Source organism: Canis lupus, chromosome 12 (genome assembly GCF_048164855.1).
Source record: "Canis lupus baileyi chromosome 12, mCanLup2.hap1, whole genome shotgun sequence".
Classification (NCBI taxonomy): Eukaryota; Metazoa; Chordata; class Mammalia; order Carnivora; family Canidae; genus Canis; species Canis lupus.
In genome coordinates, this window is record NC_132849.1 from 29,045,978 (window position 1) to 29,071,256 (window position 25,279).

At 47.1% G+C, this 25,279-nt stretch overlaps 1 pseudogene; it reads left to right on the forward strand.

The window, feature by feature from the left end:
• Positions 1–25,279, forward strand: part of LOC140601406 (NADH dehydrogenase [ubiquinone] 1 alpha subcomplex subunit 1 pseudogene) — a 218,670-nt pseudogene that overhangs the window by 139,242 nt on the left and 54,149 nt on the right.

A 25,279-nucleotide genomic window follows, 5' to 3' on the forward strand; every position in this document is an offset into this window, starting at 1 on the left:
ATCGCAAGCAACCCACCTATGTGACTGCGCCTACATGGGGAGTGGCCCACTGGGTTGCCCCCTCTCCAGTGCTTCCCATCCTGGCTCCCCAGCCTAGGCTCAAAAGCCTGTATTCTTGGGCCTTGCACCATGTGTGACCATCTGAGGTCACTGGCACATTTCTCTTGGGTGAGCTTCACCAAGTGTGGTCTGGGGATGGCTTTTCAGGGGTTGGGAGCAAATGGTTTTCCAGGGGTCAGGAGCCATGGTTGCGTTTTCAGGGCTTGAGTACTTGTGCCAAGATGGAAAGGAATGATTATTCATTTACAAATAGATATTGGGAACCACCCAAACCATATGCCTAACCCAGATCTGGACACCAGGGATTTCAGAGTCATGGTCCCTTGTCCCACGGAGCTGATGTTCTTCAAGGAGGAAACAGTCAAAAATCAAGTAAACATGTAAATGAATGTGAAGATTTCAGATTGTGGACAGAGAAAAGAGGACTGTTAAGGGAGACAAAGTCCCTCTTCCTTAGACTATGATCAGGGAAGGCTGCGTGCTAAGATGATACTGGAGTCAGGGCAAGAAGATGGGAGGCCAACATGCTCAGTTCAGGGAAGAGCATTCCAGCCAGAGACCAGCAAGTGCAAAGGCCCTGAGGCCAAATGCACTCAAGTTGTTGAGAAACCAAAAGAAAGTAAGTGTGGTTGAGTGGTGTGATCCACCAGGGGAGCAGAAAAAGATAAGGCTGGAACAGGTCTGGGGGCTTTGTGAGCTTTTCTTTTCTTTTCTTTTCTTTTTTTTTTTTTTTAAGACTTTATCTATTCATTCATGAGAGACACAGAGAGGTGGGGGGGGGGTGAGGGGGGGCAGAAACACAGGCAGAGGGAGACGCAGGCTCCATGCAGGGACCCCGATATGGGACTCGATCCCAGGACTCCAGGATCATGCCCTGGGCCAAAGGCAGGCACCAAACTGCTGAGCCACCCAGGGAGCCCTTTGTGAGCTTTTCTAATTAATAGCTCCTAGTTCAAGTGTAAGTGAGCCACTGAGTGGATTTAGGAAGTCGAGACCTGACAGGAACTGATTTTCCTTTTAAAGACATTTTGACTTCTGTGTAGAAAAACAGACTATAGAATTGTATTAAAAAAGTACCCAGCATTTGGAGCCTCAGAAAGGTGGCAGGAAGCTTCAACTCCCAAGGAGATTTGGGAGAAGGGACAAAGTGGGATTGCTGTTTCTTTCAGGTTGTTGGATCAAGAGCTGTTTCCTCAAGCTGCAAGGCCTCCTACATACCTTTTCTGCAGCCCAAGACCTAAGGAGAACTGAGAAGTGATAGTTGGGTTTGCCTCCCTGCAGAGAATAAACTTTTAGGCAAGAACAAGGCTGTGTAGATCTCACATGTGAATTAAGGAATGGAGTCGTCTGTATGAATGTGTCAATTATTTATTCAGTAGGAGGGACAGCCATAAACATCCTAATAAGGAAAAAAATGAACATATTTTAGTACCCGCCATGTGGCTGTCACTGTCCCATGTGTTAAATCCTATTACTGCCACAGCAGTCCTGAAAAGTTGCCTTTTCAGGATGCCTGGGTGGCTCAGTTGGTTGAGAGACACCTTTGATCAGGTCATGATCTCAGGGTCCTGGGATCATGGCAGGATGAGACTGGGGTACCTTCAGGAGAACCTGGTGCCTTCAAGTTCCTTCCAGCCATCGGCCCACAGGCCTGCCTGAGGTCTGAAGCTTTCCAAAAATACCATGTTTGACATTTGAACAAAAAATTAACTCTAAAATATAAGAAGAAAGCTATAAAACCACAACTGATAATTTAAATCAATTAAGGCCAATAAAAACAAAAGATTTTATTTTATTTTCATTTCTTCCTTCTCCAACACTCATCCCTGCCTTATGCAGACCCGAGTTTCTACCTGAAAAATTTCTTGTCACATGTTCTACAGGGCAGATATCTGGCAATGAATACCATCTGATTTTGTTTGAGAAAATCGTTACTTCTTCTTCACTTTTTTCATTTAAACTTTTTGAGATCTTTGTAAAGTCAGAGGTGGTGTAAGAAATTAAAAAAAAAAAATCCTGTGTGCGCTTTATTCAGTTTCCTTTGAAAGTGACATCTGGCAGAACCATGGAATAATGTCATAGCCAGAATATTGACACTGATAACTTTTATGTATACTCATTAGTGTCTGTGTGTGTGTGTGTGTGTGTGTGTGCATTCCATCACATGCAGTTTTACCCAAGGTGTGGATTTGGTGTCCATCACCATTGTCAAGATATGCTTTGCTTCTGGGGCACCTGGGTGGCTCAGATGGTTAAATGTTCAACTCAGGTCATGATCTTGGGGTCCTGAGATCAAGCCCTGAGTAGGCCTCCCTGTTCAGTGGAGAGTCTGCTTCAGGTTCTCTTTCTCTCTCCCCCTCCTCTTCCCTTGACTCATGTGCACATGCTCTCTCTCTAAAATAAGTCAATAAATCTTAAAAAGAAAAAGATATACTTGACTTCTGCGACTGACAGGATCTCTCATGTTGCCATTTTACGGCCGTCCCTCTGTCCTTTCCACTTTTTCCCCTTCCAAACTCCTGGCAACCAATAGTCTGTTCTCTGCTTTCATAATTTTGTCATTTTAAGAATAATATATAAATGGAATCATAGCATGTATGCATTCTTTTGCTCAATATGACTGTCCTGAGATTCATCCATTCATGCACCCCGTGTATGGAGACCCAACGTCCTCTTGATTGCTGAGTAGCACCCAAGGCTTAAATGTGCCTTGGTTTGTTTGCTTCACCATTCATCACTGAACGACATTTGGGCAGTTTTAGCTGGGGGTGGGGAGATCCGGGAGAAAGTGGTCCAAGAAGGGATGGAATGGGAGTCTGAGAGAGAGAAAGAGAGAGACAGAGAGAGTAAGCCTGTGCAGAGAAGGAAGGTGGAGAGAAGGACAGGGGACAGGGGACAGGTGTCTCTGGGAGAGAACACTGGGGAAGAAGAGAGAACAAAAAAAATGGGAAGATTATAAAGTATATAATCATACCCCACAGATTGCTTACTATATTCTTGGACAAAAAGTTTTTTAGTGGACTCTTCTTTTGGGAAGAGGCAGCATAACTTGCTGCAGATCCCCAGCCATGCATGCACACCTGCATGCTCACACACTCCCCTGCTTGCTCCTGCACAGATACTTCTGCACGCATGAACACACATGCGTGTGCAGGAGTCAGCCCCAGGGTGCCAGTGCTGTGAGGGGCTCCATTGCCTCCTCTCCTAATGCAGGGGTGGTCTTTTCTTGTGTAGGCCTAACCATAGCTCCTGGTCACCAGCCCCCTTGCCCACTGGTGCTTCGTCAGGGAATGAGGAGAGAAAAGCCATCTATTCTTGGCTTCTTGAATTAAAACTTGGAATTTACTGCCCACTAGAAATAGCTCATGGGGCACAGAGCTTTAGGATTAAGTCTTTTGCGGAACATCAGAGGATTCTAATCACCCCAAAACATGTGTCTATGGGAAAATGCACCTTGAGTTCTGTCTTGTAAATGAATTTTTATGGGTTTGGGATTTATGTAAATTCTTCATAGTGTCCTAATGACAAATGTTAATTTTTTTAAAAACAAACTTAGGGGATAAAGAAGAAAGCAAACATTACCCATAATTTTGTACTGCTTTTATTTTTTTCTTATAAAAATATTATCATATTGCACATACTGTTTTGTGTAATTTCTAGTTTTATTTGCTAATTGTATAAGGCCGAATTAAAAATATGCCCCCTCAGGATTCTGTGCCTAATCCCCAGAACACAGGATTATGATGAGCTATCTTGCCCATGAATATGTTATCTTCCATGGCAAAAAGAACTTGGTAGATTTAATTAAACTTATTAGTTAGTTGACTGTAATTCAGAGAGATTACCTTTGATTATCTGGATTGGCCTAAGGGAATCCCGTGAGCCCTAAAAGGGAGTCGAGAAGCATAAAAGGGATTTGGTGTACCATAGCTGTCTTTGAAGATGGGTCCACTAGCCGAGGAAACGCAAGAAGCCTCTGGATGCTGAGAATGATGCCTGGCTGACAGCCAGCAAGGAGATGGGGTTTTCCGCCCTACAATCAGGGAACTGACTTCTGCCAACAATTTTAATGAACCTGCAAGTGGACCCTCACCCAGAGCCTCCAGAGCATAAAACTAGCTGCCACCTGATTTCAGCCTATGAGACTCCAAGCAGATACCCAGCAGAGCCTACCTGGACTCCTGACTTCCAAACTGTATTTTAATATTGAAGTCTGTGCTAAATTGTTATGCAGCATTAGATAATGAGTACAGTAATAAACCACAAGCGTTTTCATGCCAGTGAACTTACTTGACGTCTGTTTCAGTGGCTGCAGAGTATTGTACTCCAAAGATGTCCATACTTTGGTGAGCATCCTTTAGTGAGGCACACAAAATCATTGGGTCTAGCATGCTCATTTGCAGATGAGGCTCCCAAAACACGTCCTCATATATCTTATCATTTACTGGGGAAGTGTTCTAAGAATTACCCTCTGTATTCATGGGCAACAGTGAGAGCAGACTACTCTCATTATTTCCCATGTATATGGGCCTTGGTGACACTGTGCCCTAATGGTGATTCTACTATCACCTTAGTAGATACACTTCCTAAAAGCAAATCCTTCAAGCTTCCATTACAGTCAAATGGATAGAGAGACTAGAGACTAGATTTAGTCTCTCACATGAAACAAACAGAAATGGCAAAAATACATGAATGTATAATAAGCCACTAAAAGGAATCAGTGAGATTAGAAGGGTGCAAATAGGATCAATACAGGAAAATCACCCGCATGTCTGTGTACGAGCAATGGGCAATCTGAAATTGAAATAAAAAAAAAATACTATTTCTAGTAACCTAAAACTTAGAACTACTTAGGGATAGATAAATCTGACAAAGATGAGAAAGGTCTGCATACTGAAAACTATCAAATATTGCTGAGAGGAATTGAATTAAACATAAGTAAATAGAAAGACATACCTTGTTTTGAGCCAGAAGACTCTACATTGTTAAGATGATAATTTTCTCCAAATTGATATGTAGCTTCAACACAATGCCAGTCAAAAACCCCTAAACCAGGATGCTTGGGTGGCTCAGCGGTTGAGCATCTGCCTTTGGCTTGGGATGTGATCCTGAGGTTCTGGGATCGAGTCCCCCATCAAGCTCCTTGCTTCTCCCTCTGCCTGTGTCTCTGCCTCTTTTTCTCTGTGTCTCTCATGAATGGATGAATAAAACCTTTAAAAAAAAAACACCCTAAACCCTTTTGTGTTTGTCAAAATCAATAAACTGACCCTAAGATTCAAAAGAAAACACAATAGATCTGGGAGAGCCAAGAGGATTGTGAAAAAGAAGAACAACTTTGAGGACCAGCACTAACCGATTTCAGGTCTTACATTAAAGTTACTGGAATGGGATCCCTGGGTGGCGCAGCGGTTTAGCGCCTGCCTTTGGCTCAGGGCGCAATCCTGGAGACCCAGGATCGAATCCCACGTCGGGCTCCTGGTGCATGGAGCCTGCTTCTCCCTCTGCCTATGTCTCTGCCTCTCTCTCTCTCTCTCTCTCTCTCTGTGACTATCATAAATAAATAAAAATTAAAAAAAATAAATAAAGTTACTGGAATGAAGCAGGGTATGTTGGCATACACATGGGCAAACAGATGAATAGAACAAAATATATATTTCAGAAATAGACCAACATATGTATATGGACAACTGATCTTCAGAGAAGATGCAAAAACATCTCCATAGGGAATAAAATACTCTTTCAGTAAATGCTAGGGGAACAACTGAATATTTATCAGCATGAAAAACTGGACTTTGATGAACACCTCACACCATATACAAAAATTAACTCAAAATGGATCACGGGGACCCATTTTTAAAACCTATAACTGGGTATCCCTGGGTGGCTCAGCGGTTTAGCACCTACCTTCAGCCTGGGGTGTGATCCGAGAGTCCTGGGATCGAATCCCACATTGGGCTCCCTGCATGGAGCCAGCTTCTCCCTCTGCCTGTGTCTCTGCCTCTCTCTCTCTGTCTGTGTCTCTCATGAATGAATACATAAAATCTTAAAAACAAAAAAGCCTATAATGGTATAAGCCCAACATGAAAATACAGAAGAAAATTCTAAGCAGATGGGCAAATCCAAGAGACTCGGAAACTGAATCTGCAACTCCGAGTTAGGGAAAGACTTTTAAGATGAGACAGCAAAAGCATGGCATATAAAAAGTTTGATAGAACTTCATAGATTTTTAGAACTTTTGCTCTATGGGGGACACCATAGAGGGGAATAGATAAGCCACAGACTAGGAGATATCTGCAGATCACATAGGTGATAACAGACTTGAACGCAGAATACTTTTTTTAAAAAAATCTCAAAATCAATAAGGAGAAAGCACACAACCCAGTTTTATAAGTGGGGAAAGGAATTGGGCATGTATTTCACAAGAACAGCAGTAGGAATGGTAAATAAACACAAAGCCATTAGTAATTAGGGAAATGCAAATGGAAACAATAGTGAGATAGCAGCAAACACCGACTGAAATCTCTAAAATTAAAAATACTAACCATGCTGAAATAGGCAAGAACTAGAACCTTATACAATGTGGTGGGAATGTAACATGGTACAACCATCCTGAAAAATGGATGGGCAGTTTCTCCAAAGTAGAGCATGCACTTACCATATGACCCAGCCATTCATTCCTAGGTATTTATGCAAGAGAAGTGAAAGCATATGTCCACATAAAGACTCCCACATGAATGCTAATAGCAGCTTTATTTTTCATAACTCAAAACTGGAAAGAATCTAGAGGTGCAGTGCAGATAAATAGGTAAATAGACGGTAGCACATCCATATAATGGAATACTATGGAGCAATAAAGGACAGACTATTAATACATGTAAGAACATGAATGAATCTGAAATAATTATGTGGAGTGAAAAAAAGTCAGAGGGGATAAAACCCCACAAATTGCATGAATCTATTCACATAAAAAAATTTTAGAAATACTCACTAATCCATAATGACAGAATACAGACTAGTGGAAATTTATAGTGTTGAATGCATATATTTGGAAAAAAGACAAATCTGGGCACCTGGGTGGCTCAATCAATAAGTAATCGACTCTTGATTTTGGCTCAGGTCTTTATCTCAGAGTCGTGAGATCGAGCCCTGCTTTGTGCTCTGCATTAGGCATGGGGCCTGCTTAAGACTCTGTCTCTCCCTCTGCTCCCGCTGCCCTCCTTTTCTTAAAAAAAAAAAAAAAAAGGTAGGAAGAAAAGAAGTATCTAAAATTAATCATCTATGTTTTCATCTTAGGAAATTTTCAGATGTATACAAATTTTTAAATATTATTCAAAAGGTTGGGGGATTCTGGGATGGAACACTGAATCTGACACACACACAAAAATCTAACTGTGTTACAAATGTAGATAATCAGGAGTACTGAATAATCAGGAGTACTGGTCAGGCATTTTGTAGAATGAATGGGGTGGGCATAAAAGGTGCTGACCCAAGTAGTACTGGAAATAAGTGGAAATTGTTAAGAGCAAAAGCAAAAGGAATCGTACATAACACTGTATTCTCGTTGATAAAGTTGTCTCCCATGAGATATGAGTTGATGATTCTGAAGCCACCCATCATGAATTTTGGAACTGAAAAGTTCAGTAAGCGGATGACAGGTGGTGGGAGCCAAGTTTCCTACGGTTGGAGTGAGAAGTTACAGACAAGCAGAAGAGGAATGCTAGAATGATTCATGTGGTAGTGGATTAGCATTGGAGACATCAGTAAGAATTTATGTTTAAAGAGACGCACACAAAATATTTGTAGATATGGGTTGGCATAAACACATATATTTCCTTGCTCTGTCAGCTAAGAGGGTCCGAAATAAATGACATCCCAGCAACAATGAGCACATCTGGTGCCCAGATTTCAGATTTTAGTATCATTCTCCAATAAAAGAAACTAGGACTTCTGGAGAAATGGCTGATTTTAGGATGGGCAGGGAATATACGAGATGATCCTGGAGCATCATATAACGTCAGAAAATGAGAAAGTGCTGAGAAAAACAAACAACAACACACAGTGGTGGGGATGTGTCAAAGGGAAGGCAATAGCTCTCAACGGCCCAAACTAGAATAATCTGAGCAATAAAGTATTATTGGATGATAAGTAATACAAGTATAAAATAACTATGCATGACTCACACTGATATATATGATCATGAAATATTCCATACTGATAATATGAATACATGAATAGAGGAGAATAGACAAATCTCCCATGAAGCAAGCACAACTTCAAATAATTGATGTAGCTACTCTGCCCCCAAGAAGGTAGACCAGAACTCCCCACTCCTTAAGTGTGGAGAGTACATCGTGACTCCCTTTCAAAGAGTACAGTGTGAGAAGGGAGAAGAAGAAACTCAACAAACACTACCTCAGCCAGATGTCAAGGTCAACTCAAGAGTAATAAGTCATGTGGAATACATGCGCACTTGAAAATGAGGTGATGAGAATGACACTTTACCTCTGTGTCTTCCTCCCAGAAACCCATAATTCCACCCTAATCATGAGGAAGCACCAGACAAATCCCAGTGTAGGGACATTCTACAAAATGCCTGACCAGTACTCCTGAAAACTGGCAGGATCATCAAAAGCAAGGAAAATCTGAGAAACAGCCCCAGCCAGGAGGAGCGTAGAGGGGACCTGACAGCTAAATGTATCCTGGAATCCTAGAGCAGAAGGACATTAGGTAAAAATAAAGAAATATGAATGAAGTATAAACTTTAGTGGATAATAACATCGATATTGGTTATTAAATACCATAGATGTTCCATACTGATATAAGACACTAACGATAGGAGAAGCTGGGTGTGATGTATGTGGGAACTCTCTGGACTATTTTTTCAATTTTTCTGGAAACTTAAAACTATTTGAAAATTTCCAAAAATTTTATTTATTTATTTTTTCAAAAATTTTAAATTAAGGCTAATCCCTTCCCCCTTGCTTCTCATCCCCTCCTTCTTTTTTCCCTCCTGTAAGAACAACAGCAGCATCACACATGTTTTCAGCACCTTGTCATTTCCAGCTGTCTTCCTGGATCTTTCTACAAGAGCCTTGCCACGACCCTGTGCTGTGTGCAGCCTGCTCCAACTTACCAACAGGCAGACAGGGCCAGGGAGACCAGCGAGCCATCCGAGGTAGCAGAGTGCAGGCAGTGCCCCCCAGGACTCATACTGGGTTCTCCAGGTCCTACCCCATCCCCCTGCCACTCTGCTTTCAGACCCTCTGATTGCAGACCATTTGGGGCACAGCCTAAGTGGTATTCTTTTACGCCAACTTGGCTTGCCTGGACTCAACCTGCAGGATGGAGGCATCAGCTTGCTGCTCCTTCCCCTTAGAAACGATCTCTCAAGAAGAAGATGGCCAGGAGCTGGCATGGGTGCTGGAATTCCTTCCTGTCCACGGAACTACTCCTCATCTCTCTGTACCAAGCACTTTCAGGGGTAATGATCTCATTTGGTGAACTCCAAAAATATCATTATCCCCAATTTACAATTGAGAGCACCGAGGCTAGAAACACGGATGATAAGTGAATGAAAACCCTTCCCCTTTCTCCTGATCATCTGTTGTCCCTGACTCTGGTCCAGGCCAGCACTCATCTGCCCAGAGTCCCAGGTAGAAGCTGCTCATCCCCCCCACTTCTGCCCCCCAGTGTGAGCTCATGATACCTATCACCACCCATGGCTTGATGTGGCCTCCATAGCAAACACGTATCACCTGTTCTCTGCAAGTGAATGTGCCTTAGAGAACCCATCAAATCCCCAAGGAGAAATTGCATCCTCTATGGAAAATAATCTGCAGTGAGGTGACTCCTGTTTCCTTTCTCTGTCCTTCTGGACCACGGCTGAGTCCCTATGCATGCACCTGAGAGTGTGGGCAGAAGCACTTCTGCTGAGTGGGATGAAACGTCATAAGAGCTCTGAGGGTTGAAACTTTGAAGAGGTTGAGATCTTTAAGAGCTGAAGAACCTTTGAATCTCCCTTTAGCTCCCCCTACCCCGACCACAAGCCCTCTCTTGATGTAAAACATGTGTTCAGATTGAAAACAATGAGGCATATGTCTATGCCGACAGGACTATTTTGCTTTATGCTTCCTCAGTGGTTGGAAACAGACCTACCTCTGACATCTGTGTGACACTGTAAATGGAAGGCGCTCCCTGTTGGTCTTATCTGTGGATTTGCGAGATAGAACAGGAGACAGTGTCTCTGCTGCTAGGAAGGGAGTCTGTGTGCCCACATGCGACCCCTGTGGAGCAGATGTGACAGAGGTGTCTGGACTTACTTGGAAGCCATTAAAGTTAAGCTGAAATGCCCAGGGACCAATAGAGAGAACCTTCCAGAACAGATATGATGTGACCCCCACCCCCACCCCACCCCCACTCTACACCAGCCATGCAGATGATGTCTTCATCCACATGATGAACGGCCTTGCATCAAACCAGGACATCTGGCTTCCAGGCTCTCTTCTGCCACTTACCCTGCCATTTGACCCTAGACAAGTCACATGGCCTCTTATTAAAAAACCGACTGAATACTTTCTAAAGAACCTTCTGGCTCTGAAAGTTTATGAGCTCTTTTGCTCTGAGTTGATGAGAAATCAGCTACAGTGAGCACTCCTGTACTTTTGGTCTAAGTTAGGAGATGCCAACATCCCTGGATGAACAGACTGAATTCTGAAGTGGGAGGCACTTGGGGACCAAATGAGGAAAGGATTTGGGACCAAAACAGGTAACAGAGTAAATGAACGTAAGAAATTCAGGTTGAATCAACCTTCCACAAATCTGTACTGAGTAACTCCTATGTGCAAGTCACTCAAGTGTGGGAGGGGGGAAGGATGGAAGCATGAGACTCAAAATCTCGCATTCTAATTGATGCACTCAGAAATTCTCGGTGGAAAAAAAATAACTTGTATAAACAATAGGACGCTGTGGGGGAACAGTAAGGCTAAAAGAGGTATTTGGCAGGCAGATGTAGAGCAGGGGGCGGGATTCAGGAACAAAGCAACAAAAGCAAAGGAGAAAAGGGGGGGCATTCGACGATCAAGTCTAATAAGCCTTATTTCGTGGTCCACGTTAGCACTCCAGAATGTAGCCCCGAGAATCACCATGCCCAGAGCTCCAGCACTAGGGGAGCTGCCAGGATTCCGGGGATGGTGACATGCTCTGGGAGGACTTTCTTAGTCTGGGAGGATGTTGGCGTCACTGGGCTCCACGCCACCAGGGGAGGGAGGCCGAGGCCTGATGCAAAGGCACAAGGGGAGCTGGTGTGGTCACGCCAGGAGGAATTCCTGTCGAGCAGGGATGTGTCACAGTGAGGATGACATAACTGTTCGGGCAGAAGGCAGAGTGCCAGTCAATGCTCGGCACGACCCAATCCCTTACCTAGGCAAGCTAGCGCTTCAAGCTCCTGACCGTCGTTCATCATTTTAGTCACGTGAACGAGTTTCCAGGTCTTCTCCTGAGCACTGGTTGGGATGACTGGGAAGTGAGCAAGACGCTGGGCCCTGCGCTTGGTTGGATATGAGGGGCTCTATTACGTCATAACTTGCAGAGGGTCTTACTTGTGCCCAGAAGGGAATGAGGGGCTTGTCTTGCCCTGGAGTCATTTGGGGAGAATTATGCAGAATGTGATTTCTGTTCAGAACAAAGTAGGGTTCGGATTTTGAGAAGAAGGAGGTGGCATGTTCGAGCAGAGAAGTCATGGACTGTGCTTGCAGTGGTACCATTTCACTCTTTGTTCGGGCAACGAAACAGGATAAAAGTCTGCAGAGCAGAGCTGGAAGGGCCTTCAAAGTCGGTTTTCAAGGTAAACTCACCACAGATACCGTGGCCTTCTCCTCATCTGTATTTGCTAGGGCTGCCATAACAAACTATCAACAGCGGTGCCTTAGAACAGAAACGTACTGTCTCACAGCTCTGGCGGCCCGAGATCCGAGGGCAGGGGTGTCAGCAGGGCTGGTCCCTCCCGAGGGTTGCGAGGGAAAATCCATTCCAGGCCTCTCTCCCAGCTTCTGGTGCTTGGTGGCAATCTGTGGCGTTCTGTGGCTTGTAGACTCAACACCCTGGTCTCTGCCTTCCTGTGCACGTGGTGTTCTCCCTGTGTGCACGTGTCTATGCCCAAATTTCCCCTTTGGTTTTTTTATAAAGACACCAGTCGTGCGGGATTAGGGGCCCATCATAATCCAGTATGACCTCATACAACTAATTATATCCATAATAAACTTATCGCCAAGCAAGATCACATTCTGAGGTTTAGGGGGCAGAGGTTCAGACTTCAACATATAAAATTTAGGAGGACACAACTCAACATCTTACAGCATCATTTCTACACAGGGAGCCAAGACGGTGGAGCCATCAAGTCACAGGCAGGGAAAGAGATGCAGTGCTGGGTGCCTCTGTGGTTGGAACAGCTGCAGACACACTTGCCCCTTTGTCCCCGTGTCAGATGGAGACTGGGCTGGGATCCATGGCAGAACCCAGTGTGAACCGAGATCACTGGATACCCCCCCTGCCGGGGGCTGGCACTGGGCCAGGGCACCCAGCCCCGCCTCAAGGAGAACGGGTCACACAGGTGGAGGATGACCCCAAGCTGCTGGCACATGCTCAGACGTGAGAACTACTGCTCCGTGCGGCAGGGCCCAGCTCCTTAGGTAGGCCTCCCAGGAAGGCCAGCGTAAGGGGCTGCTCTCTGAACCAAGCAAGAGGTGGCCTCACCGTGCATCCCCTCCTTCCCCTGCAAAGTGGCAGTGATGCTCTGCCCTGCCCACCTAGGGTCAGGTGAAGCCCAAGTAGGGCAGCACATGGCACGGCTTTGAAAAGACCCACATACTTGGCGACACAGGGAGTAGCATTATGACTACTGATGTTCTGTGCAGCCCGAGATGACAAGTGCCAGCCGGCGGCTGTCTCGTCTCCTCAGGGAGTCCCAAGCGCCTGCTGGCAGTGACAATGTCTGATGACTAAAACATATCTAACCCTCCCTGTGCCCGCTTTGCATGCGCCAAGGCTCGGCCAGTCCCGCTGGCAGCCTGCCTGCCTGGCCTGTCGGGCTGCTCCGCGCAGAGGCTGAAACCCACCCGGGTTGCATTTCACAAGTCCCGGCCTGCTCTCCCCACTCAGGGAGCTTTGGGGGGAGCAGCCCTGCAGGCTGGGTTCTGGCCAGGTGAACTGGCCTGGAGGAGGAAGGGGGGCTCCTGACATGCACCTGTGGCTTAGGTTTCTCCCTTGCTGGAGGGCTGGGCGGCGGGGGGGGGGGGGGGGGGGGAGGGGGGGGGCTCCCCTTTCTCTCCACTGGCTTTTTCCAGAGCGCCTTCATCCTCTGAGACTGACAGCTTACTCCTGGTTGGGAAGAGAGTGTAGGAAGTCGGCTTGTCGAGCTTCCCCTGCAGCTCCGCCTGCCCAAACCCCTGCCACTGGCCACTGTCACGGTGCCTTATTTACCCTGGCCACCGGGTCTCTCCCGCTGCCCTAAGAAAACAGATTACTGTCCAGAGCTAAGTCCTTGCGTGTTTCCTCTCTGGAGATGGATCAAGTTTGGAAAGAAAGGTTTCCTGCAGCCCATGACACCGTTTGGGTTTGTTTTATCTGTCTCCACCTGTGGGGCAGGGCATTAACCTGTTGCCCAGGGCCGGGCCAGCGAATGACTGAAAGGAAAGCAAATCTCACCGGTGTGCTTTTCGACAACACACCGTGGTCTTGTTCTCCTCTGCTGAGCTTTGTGCGGGTGAGGCCCAGGCCCACATCTGAATAGGACTCTGCGTAACTTGATATGTTTTCTTTCTTTGCTGTAGTCTCTGTGTGCCAAATTTAACTATGCCCCAATCTGTGGTCTGTATGTATAGTGCTGTTGCAGGGGGGTGGGGGTGGGGGGGCTGCCTGCCGGCGGGGGCGGGGAGGAGGGAGTGGATATCCCTGTGGTTTTTTTTCTTTTTTTTCCTCTCTCTCTCTCTTGCCTGCTTTGCTCACTGTTTGCTATATATAACTTGCCATGACTGTCCTCACTCTTTGGTCATTTAACCCTTTGGAGATAACCACCCTGCTTGGTGTCTCCCATAATGCGTTTTCACAAATGTCCTCAAGCGCCCTGTTAGGGAAGCACTGGCGCTGTCAGAGTTAACGCAGGCCTTTGGAAATTCGAACTTCCCCCAGAAGTGCTTGTGCAGCAATTAGCAGAGCCCCACTCAGATACAGAAAACTATCCCCAGCCCCCCTTTGCAAACAAGCAGTGAAGGCACTTGCTCAGAGCCAAGAGTCACCATGGTGTCAGAGGCTTGTGGCGGGTGCCTTCTCTCCAAAAGGCTTGCATCCTATACCTTCCAGAAATGTGAGAAAAGTGTCAGCTTCATGTTGCAGCAGGGTTCCCTGGGGGAAGTAGGGATCTGTTGTTCAATTCAAACTCACCGGGGTGAGCCTCAGTCCTGAGATGCTGGGGTGAACCAACCCAAGGGTGGAAGAAAGCTACTCATTTCCGGCCTGGGTGGTGGGTGGCCCTTCCTGGGTGGACAGAAGCTTGTTTCACTTTGCTGGAGGAAGAGGGCTGGCAAAATACTTTCGTACCTACGAACGTCGGGCTCCAAAAAGAGCCCCTCACCCCAGACAGGCTCTCCTCTCAAGAGGGAATCAGACATGGCTCCTCAGGACCCAGGATCCATGGGATCCGGGGACAGAGGGTAGAACCTCAGATCTCACTGCTCACTTCTTCAGAAGTCACAGAAATGCCGGAAAATACAGAACCTCGAACCTCCTTGGGAGGGGAAGATGTCTTGGGTCATCTCGGGCTATATTTAGAATGGAAAATTTGCTGGCTCAGAAAAAACTGGTCATGTGTCCTCCTCCAAGCTGCACCCTGAGCAGAGAGCCTGGCGCCATGGGCCCCTCCTCCCATCCTTCACGCAGCCCTGGGCCCCTCCTCCTCCAGGGAGCCTTCCCAGCCCTAGCAAGACCCCACGGGGTCTGGCCAGTTTCCCGTTAATAAACTTCACAAGCGTAAGGACTGTGAGGTTCTAGGCACTGTGTGCTCGGCTCGGTGTGAGCTCGGAAGTGAGTGTTTGACCTGAAAGTGGGAACTCTGCTCCGTTCACCCACTCCCCACCCCTGCCCCACCAGGTGTGAGTGCCAGAGATGGACATGGGGATCCTGGCCCAAAGGACAGTCACTGGTGGGCCTCACCTGCTGGGAAGGAATGTGACCCCAGGAATGTTGGGCTTCATGATGGTGATAATTCGGCTCCCTGGGGATCCCTGGGTGGCTCAGCGGTTTAGCGCCGCCTGCCTTCGGCCCAGGGTGTGATCCTGGAGTCCTGGGATCGAGTCCCACATCCCTGCATGGAGCCTGCTTCTCCCTCTGCCTGTGTCTCTGCCTCTCTCTCTCTCTTAGTCTGTGTCTCTCATGAATAAATAAATAAAATATTTTTTAAAAAATAATAATAATTCGGTTCCCTGTTAACTTTCTTTTGGTAAGCATCAAAATGTTTTTTAAGAACATGGAAGTTGGGGCACCTGAGTAGCTCAGTTGGTTGAGCAGCTGCCTTTGGCTCAGGTCATGACCCTGGGGTCCTGGGATGGAGCCCCATGGCTGGCTCCCTGCTCAGCAGAGAGTCTGCTTCTCCCTCTCCCTCCATCTCTCCCCATGCTTGTGTGCTCTCTCTCAAATAAATAAATAAAATCTTAAAAAAAAACAAACTTAAATTAAAAAAAAAAAAAAGAACATGGAAGTTTATTGCATCACCATTTCGCTTGGGGATCCGCACATGATTTCTCAGAAAAAAAAGCAATCCGAACCCGCCCTGTTGCCCATTCTAGCCCAGGCCCTACTTCCCACTTTACTGAGGACGAGGGTCAGAAAGCAGCATTGCTAAAGAGAGCTGTCTGCTGTCTGTGCTTGTGGGAACAAAGGGGACCATGGGAAGGCAGCCTTGGGTACTCGCTGGGGCTCATGCACCATTTTGAACCTTCACAACCTCTCTGAGAGATGGGGATTATTGAGACTTTTCCCAATGAGGAGACCAGGGGCTAGATGTCTCTTCCACAGACCCCTCCCTCACCTTCCCCACCAGCTCCTCACCAGGCTTTCCTACCCTTGAAAGACACCCCCTTAGTCTCCTATCCCATCGCCTCCCATCTGGCCCACAGCCCAGACTCCTACTCCAGACAGAAGCCAGCATAATCTTTAGGAAATGTAAAACCATGCCATGTGCTCCTCCTGCTTGAAACAGGACAGTGGCTTCTTGGTGCTCTTAGAACAGAATTTAGCCTCCTCCCTGTGCCCGGCCAGCACCTCCCCGATGTCATACCTGTGGCTCACTCTGTCTGCACCAGCCCCATCAGTCCTAGAACCTTTGTATTTGCTATTCCGTGGGCGCTGGTCCCTGAAGGACACTAGTGTCTTCCTCAGGGGAGCTCAAGGGCCAGTTCTGGCTGGTGGTTGACTCTGCAGTCTGCTCCTGCACACCTGTTCTCTTGGGAGGAAGGAGACACTCAAGCTCCCTTGGCCCTAAGGCCCACGCTTCTCCCAGCAACCTGAGGCAGGCTCCCAGACACAGGGCAGCTGCTTCCTTCTTGCACATGCTGTGGTGGAGGTGATTTCTTTTACTGCAGGGCAGATCTCAGAGCTCTGTGATTGAGGCAAATGGCTATTCTTTCATGGGGCTGCAGGTCTTGAACTGACACATAATGTCCTAGAAGCCCACCCAGAGAGGAAGCTGACGCGCTCTGCCTGCTCCGGTCTGCCTTTCTGAGACCCAATACATCGACATCCTCTCAGCATGTGGATTCTCCTACTCAATGATCGCATCATCTCAAAAGAAAACTCTCTTGTAATTGGTGAAACTTAGGTTGGGTTGAACATCCAATGGCCTGTCCTACACCGTTTAATGTGTTACTTCAGGATAATTCATTCCTAGTTATCAGGTCTGCTAAGATGATCTTAAACCAATCACCTGGAAGCGAGCTCCAAGTTGCAGGCTCAGAAACACTAGTCCCTTCAAAGGGGCTTTTCTAGGGTTGCGCCAGGGCGGTAGCCACTTTGAGGAGGCCCTTTAGAACAACAACCCATCCGTGGCACAAGATGATGTGAGAGGCTCCCAAAGGGCAAGTAAGGCTCCACCTCCTCGAACCCTCCTCTGGTCCCACCAACCTCCCCATCTGAAATCTGCGGAGCTTGAAGTCTGTTCCCACTAGTTTGACACTGAGAGTTTTAAATGGAAAACACAGAGAAAGAAGACAAAAATATGAAGTAACATCGAAAAGATCACATCAAAAAAAAGAAAAGAAAAGATCACATCAAATAGGCAATCTGACAACCATAAGCCGCCTTCCTGATTTCTTTTATAGCCCTAGTGTCACACCTTCTTTGTCATCAATTTAGCATGTAACATTTTTTTAATTAAAATCCAGTATCATTGAACAGGTTGTAGAGCATGAGCAATATTCTCTTTGTTCTAAAAATCCACATGTAATGAAGCTGCCATTCACAATTGTTTTCCACTGGGCTGCTTATTAAAAAAAAATGATTTTCAATGAACAGAAATAGGTGCATTTTCACAGCGTGAGGTCCATCAGGAATGCAGACCTTACCAATCACAGCCCAGCCCCTGGCAGTGTGGTGGGGGGATGTTGTCAGATGTCGATTTGAGCTGATTGTTTCTGAGGCCATGTGACTGCTACTCTTGTGTCCTGTGGTGCGTTTTATAGACTGATGTCATCTTTTTGAGATAAATTATTAGATAAATGTTTATAGGTGCATGCACGTTCACAGTGTGCTGGAGTCAAGGGAGGAGTCCCATGGAGTTACCAGGAAAGGCTTTATTTAGGACACAGGGACTGAGACATTGAGCTGTGGCACCCCTGCCTCTGACAGAGGCCTCCAGCACCAGCAGACAAGAATCCAGATAGTCAGATCCCCAGGTGTCCACTTGGAGGGGGAGCAAAGCAAATGCAGGCTCTGCCTCCCACCTCTGGAGGCACCAAAGACCTCAAACCACAGTGGGATTGCAAACCACAGCAGGGTCTGGGTTTTTCTGTTTGACTTCAGTACTTGAGCCAACATGCAAAAACTGGTGATTTCTGTCTCTCTTTACCCAATCTGGGCCATCTGCACCACGGATACCTGCATCCTTTCCCCTGCTCCAGTATCAATCTGCTAAAGCTGCTCATTAGCTGCGCACGGCCCCTAACCCTAACTCCTTCCGTTTCTGAAGGCCCCTGTGGATATCTCTGAGCTCTGGCCTTGCCCCCCTGGGACATTTATTTAGATGGAAGGAAAACTCTTTGTTCCTTTTCAGCACCTCACTCCTTATTGTCACTGTGGTCTTGGGCAAACCATCCTATGCCCTCAGTTTTCTCATCTGTATAAAGGGATGACCTCAAAAAGTGGTTCTGGTGCTCCTTGAGGAAGAGCCCAGCACTTGCACACACTCGCTGCCTGCTGCCTGCATGTCCTCAGGGGCCTGCGGTGTCCAACCAGGGAAGGTAACTGGCCATTCAATGTGTGAACAGCCTGCCCACCATCTTCCTCCTGAACATACCTGTGCGGGGAGTGAGGACAGAATTACTCAGAAACAAGTGATTTCCCAGCTGTGGTCTCCACGCTCCGATAACAAAGGACTCGGCCCCGATTGATTGATTGATTGATTGGAGGAGGGGAGGCAGGAATTGTGTGCCCCAGAAAGGCCGGCGGGACATCTTGAGTTTGTTTGTAACTAATCTTGAATAATATAGATCTTTTTAATTTGCAGCAAATCCAATTCCCTCAACAACATCTGTCATAAAATGTTAGGAGTGTGCATGGAGACTGAATGTGGAGGGGTTTTTTTCCCCCACCACCAAATCCAGAGTTACCTTCCAAATTGTAATCTTATCAGATTTAACTGGTTCCACATAAACAGATCTATGTATATTTCCAGTAGTTTCAGCTGAAACCGGTTAGGAACAGATGTGCAAAGGGTTGCCCGGCACTGATCCATTTAAATGTATTTTTCCGTGAACGGCCTTTTCTCTCTGCCTTTCCTCCGAGGAGGGGAAAACCAGAAAGTGGAACCGTCATTAAAGTGGATATTACACGCTTCTGAGTTTTCTGCAACCAGTGTTTGCTGTCGGGTTCCAAACAGCAATTTGGCACACTGGGCTGTGAGCACAGGGTATGCGCTTGATGGGCAATGTTTGCCGCGAGTCCACGTGGCTGGGAGGATGGGCCCCGAGACACATGTGGCCCCTGCTCCCTGCTCGAAGGCAAGAGCAAGTAAGATACTCAGCTCTTTGGTCCTTTAGGTGTTTTGTTTTGTTTTTTTTTTTTTCAGCTAAATGCATAAAAAGAAGGGGGATTTAAAAAAAAAAAAAAAAAACTCCAACAAGTCAATGACAACAAAAAACAATCTGATTTTAAAAGGAGGAAAGGATGGGATCCCTGGGTGGCGCAGTGGTTTAGCACCTGCCTTTGGCCCAGGGTGCAATCCTGGAGACCCGGGATCGAATCCCACGTCGGGCTCCCGGTGCATGGAGCCTGCTTCTCCCTCTGCCTGTGTCTCTGCCTCTCTTTCTCTCTGTGTGTGACTATCATAAATAAATAAAAAATTTTTTTAAAAAAGGAGGAAAGGATTTGAACAGACATCTCTTCAAAGACGATATACAAATGGCTAACGAGCATAGGGAAAGAGAGTTACTATTGCTAAGAATTAGGGAAACGCAAAGGAAAACTATGAGGAGACACCACCTGTTCTCATTCAGAGGGCGTATGGGCGTATATGTATCAGCAGGCCATGGCAAGGGTTGGCCAGGACATGGAGAGATGGGAGCCCTCCTGCATTGCCAGTGGGAATGTAAAAGCATGAAGCTGCTGTAAAAAACAGTATGGGGGTTCCTCAAAAAATTAAAAATAGAATTACCATATGATCCAGCAATTCCTCTTCTGAGTGTAGGCCCAAAAGAATTGAAAGCAAGTTCTCAGAAGGATGTTTGCACAGTCACGTTCATAGTGGCATCATTCACAAGAGCCAGAAGGCGGAAGCAACCCGAGTGTCCTTCAACAGGTGAGTAGGTAAGCAAGACGTGGTCTCTACACACAGTGGAATATTACAGTGGAATATTATTCACTTGCCTAAAAGGGAAGGAAAATCTGCCACATGCCACAAGATACATGAAATTTGAAGACATTGTACTGAGTGAAACAAGCCAGTCATAAAAGTGCAAGTCTTACGTGATTCCACTTCATTGGGTGTACTAGGAGTCATCAAAGTCACCGAGACCTAAAGTAGATGGCTGGGGAGAGTACACTGTTTAATGGGTAGCATTTCAGTTTTGCAAAATGTAAAAGATTGAAGGCCTGTTGTAAAACAATGTTCGTGTACTTAACTTACAACGGTTAAGACAGTAAAAACAAAAGTGGGGTGGGGGGCGGTCTAACCCTGGTGCTGATCTCACAGATGGGAAGAGGATCCAAGGAGATAACACACACATCAGCAGGACTTTGGGCCTGTGGGCTGTGGAGATTAAACTTAAGACAGAACGAGATAACATGGGTGATGTTTTCCCAGGTTTGAATTTCTGTTCTCAAGAGCACTTTTCTCTCCACTCTCCCATTTCCACCACAGTCTGCAGCCATGTCCAGGAATGCCCCACTGGGCATTGGGCCTCTTTCTCCGTGCGTGCCCCTGGAGCAGAGCTCTGTCCCAATGGCCTGTGCTTCCCCTGTGGCTGGCATGGGGCGTGGGAGGCGCCTGTCCCACCTTCCGTGGTCTTTGAGTGGACCACGGGGCTCCTGTTGCTTCCATTCTGCAGACTTCCATCACACTGACTTTGCCCCGGCCTTGGGGAGAGGGAGGGAGGTCTTGGTCTTGGAGTGTCAGGGCAGATGAGCCTCAAGGGCTCCATGCCAGCTGTGAGAAGCAGCATCCCTTCCGGTTCAATTTCTGCCACCACTGTGCACCCAGAGTGTTACAAGTAAGAGAAGGGTGAGGACAAGTTGGCTTCATACTCTCTCAAAATCCCAGATCTCGGACGGGAGCTCTGTCTTCCTGGGGTTCTGTCCAGCCTGATTGCCTCTACAGGGCACAGTATCCCAGAACCCCAACATGGCTATGTTGCTTGCTATTTAACAGGACATTCTGGGTTCTGTTACTACAAGCACCGTTGTGTTTTTGTATGAGCAGGGACCTGGTGGTGATGCATCCTGGGCTCTGACTGCAGTGTGCCCTGCCAGAGTGATCGCCTGTCACCTGACAGGAGGCGACCCCCTTGCAGGGCTTCCGGTTGGCCTTATCAGGAAGATGGGCAGCTGGCTTGGGAGGGGAGATCAGATTTTTTTCAGGGCAAAGCAAAAGCCCATTTGTCTTACTGAACAGGAAAGAACAAAATCAAAGCGTTCATTAACACTTCAGAGAGGTTAAAGGAGCACATTTGGTTCCCAATTAGTATCCCTCCTGGCCTTGCAAGTGTCAGGTGGAGAATCCCATTGTCCTAATCCAGGGGAAAGATGCCAGGGGCTTTTCTTACTGGCTTAGAATTGGGGGGTGAGGTAGGCTCCCTGCCCCGGATGGGGGCACTGCTTCCAGGATCACCAGCCCCTGGCAGACCTCTGGTCTGTTGAAGAGACAGCTTGAATGATCCATTCTTGTTTGTGACAACCTTCATCTTCTCCAAGCTTCTCATATTTCCCGCCTGTTTTTCTTTCACCTGATTATTTTCTTGCCTGCTGTTTTTGTTATATTTTTGTCTATCCAGAGGTGAGCATTCAAAGGCCTTGATTTCTATAACCAATTCCAGACTTTACAGAAGCAAAAAAATCAGCAGGTTCAAAACTTGCCTCTTTTATTCACTTGACTCAGACTGGTTTAGGGCACACCTCTGAGCGCAAGCCAGAAACCTCCAAAAAGAGAGCTATTGTCTGGAATCTTGTCAGTCATCCAGAAGACCTGAGAACACTAAGCAAGTGAGTGAGATGCTTCTGCCCAGCCCAGGAAGATTCCAATCCATCTCTTCCCCTGACAAATAGAGACCAAGGGGAGACAGATCAGACTCCCCTAATTCTGTCTCCATCTTCTCCAGAATGCTTCGGATTCCCTTCATTTATTCATGCTCCTACCCCCAATTCACCAGTTTTTCAGAACCTACGTTCACGCCCATCCATCACCCTGATTTCCAAAGCATTATAATCAGTGATAATTATCAATTATCATAATCAATGATAATTATCATTATCAATAGAGTAGTTTCCCTAAAATGACTGACAGTACAGCCCGTGACCTTTCTTTTCAGCCACAAACAAAAGGGGACTTAACAGATGTGTGTGTACGTGAGCGCACGCACAGGAATGCACGCACCCGTGCATGGGCGCTTGAGCGCATGCCTGCCTAATGCACAAACTCTTAATGAAAAACAGGATAAATTACAGAGAATGGCAACCTAATGATTATAAAAAGGTATATGAGGCATAACCCATTAGTGAGCTGCATTTTGTTCAAAACTGAGGTACTCAGAATAACACGCCTTTGTGCCGGAATGCACTCAGCTGTAGCAATGACTAATAATATAGCTGAGGATCTGCTCACATTTTTCCCCTTTTGTGCCTATTTTCATAAGTTAATAACTCAAGCATGAAATTATTTCAGGCTGAAGACTGGTGGTAAGAGCAGGGCAAATGTGTGGGAAACAACTTTTTGTTGTTGTTGTTACTTAATTTAGTTTGGCTGTTTTTAAGTTAGAGGAGTAGAGATGTCAATGTCCATTTTCTCCAGCAACGGGTTTTTGCTAAGCCCAAGAAAGCTGGGATTTTATTAGACAAAGCAAATGTTAAATGAGTGCGGATAGGAGTTGCTCTTCATACAGGTATATGCTTCTGTTTGGTGTAGGTTGGGGTTGTTGGGGAGGGGGACAGTTGGATGAAATTGAATCAGAACCTTGAAGTGACACCATCCTGAATTTAGTGCCTTCAACTAGAAAACAGCCTCTCCATGGGCAAATCAAACAGCCTGGTGAACAGCGAGCTGCCTTACACAGCGGGAAGTGGGGGTGAGGGTATCAGTAAATTCCTAGGGCAGTGGACAGAACAGAAACAAGATGAATAATATTAATGCCTCTCCTTAGAGTCTCAGGACTCTGGGGGTTAAACGAGCATTTTCCTGCACACGGAACCAGAGAAAGTCCAACTGGAGGAGACCAGATTTCATGCGAGTCTTTTAAAAAAATTTTCTTTCCTCTTCTTTTTAGTGGGGCATGAGACTTTGAAAGATAGAAATACAGGTGTTTGATCTAACAAACACCTGAGTAACTACATTCCAGAATGTGGTCACTATTTTGTCACGATGGCTCTGACTTTTTTTTTTTTTTCAAGTATAATAACCTAGTCATTCCTGCTAAATTTGTACCCTTTTCTTTACTTCACAGATGTGTAAAGTAAGGAGCAAAAGGGGAAAAGACTTGGTTGTGGTGTGTGGCTGCCGGGAGCTTCCTCATCCTTTATGAGCTGGATCTGTAAAGGAGACTGTCAGGCAGGTAAGACCTGCACCGTGCCACTTTACAGAAGGCCAGCTAGGGGTCCCCAGTGGATGTGAATGAGAGCCTCCCGGTGCTGTCCTGTGCGGGGGGGGCGCCCAGACACACCGCAGCCCCCAGGGAGGGGCGCACAAACCACCCGCGTGAAGCAGCAGTAATTCCCCGCGGCCAGGGTCCGCTTCACCAGGCGGGTAATTCAGGAGCAAGTCAGCAAACACTTAGGGAGACATTCCATAGAAATACATGTACCTCGTAGGGTATACTGTAATCGGTAGCTAAATCCTGGATCGTTGCCAAAGAAAAGCAAAATATGCTGGCATCGTGTGAAACCATGTGATGGGCTTTGTTTTTATGAGCAGATTCCCCCATTTATAAGTCTTTGATAAATCCTCCCCCTCCCCTTCCCCAAATGGGATCTGAACTTGTTGAGAGTCAGGGTTATCATTATTATTATTATCATTATTATTATTATTATTATTATTATTGAAGGTGAAATGGGACAAGGGTTTCTCCGTGCCCTGTGCTGTCCCAGAGCTTGTCGGGCTCCAGGCGGCACGAGCTAAGCCACCTTGGACCTGCAGCAGGTTCCGCAGAGCCACGTGCGCAGGGCGCGGGGTCCAGCAGCTGCCCTCCCGGGGAGAAGGCTCTGCAGACTCCGCTGGGCTCCGGGGCAGGGGGCGCTTCTAGACTGACAGCTCCCTTTACACTCCAACAATGACAAAAAAAAAAAAAAAAAAAAAAAAACAAAAACAAAAACAAACAAACAAAAAAAAAACCCTAAAAAACCAAAAAAAAAAAAAAAAAAAAAAAAGAAAAAAAACCAAACCCAATCCGCACGTCTCCGCGTGGATTGATTTGCGCTCTGGAGAGTTTCGCGGGCCGTTTTCAGAGGGTTGAAATCCCCAGAATTGTTTCAGGAAGAGTAAAAGGCAGCAAGGAGGAGCGAGCGCCGTCGGGGGCTGCGTCTCGGGGAGGTCGGACCCCAAGGCACCAGCGCGGGGGCCGCGGGGCCGCTCGCGCTCCCCTCTCCCACCCGCCGCCCGGCCCCAGCTCCCAGGCGGCCTCCTTCCGCCCAGCCCCAGGGGACGAGAGGTGGGACCTGCCCGAGCTCGACAGTTCGCACGTTGACGGGAGAAGGCGGCGCGCGGCGCACCTGACCCGGAGCGCACGGCGCTGGGTGCGCGGGGACCGGGGTGTGTGCAGACCGCCCCCTTGGGCCATGTGCAGCCCCGGGCTTTGCGGAGAAGGTGCCTCCTCCGAGAGAGTGTCCTCTCCTCCCAGGCCTCAGCCGGAGAACTTCCAGAGACAGAAAGACCACAGGGTTCCTGGCACGGGGGCTTTGGCTTTATCAGCTGAGAGCAGGTTCTTCCTGGCCTGAACCCCGGGCCCTTCCTCCGACTGCAAAGGCAAGAGAGACACGAGCAGACAGAAACACACTTCTCACGAGCTGACTCACACCCAGAGCTCTACTCAGTTATCAAAAAAATTGTCTAGAAGAGATCGTTGAGAGTCGTGGTGCGTCTGCCTCCCTCTTGTCCCTTGAATCCGGCGCTGGGTCACCTGTCAAGACACCTCAAATCCACAAGAAGCAGACCTAAGGAGGGCTGGGCAGTCTTGAACACACCACCCTACTTCCCAGTCTAGTGCAGTAACTTAAAACAAAACAAAAAGAACAGAACAGCAAGGGTGTTTCTAAACTA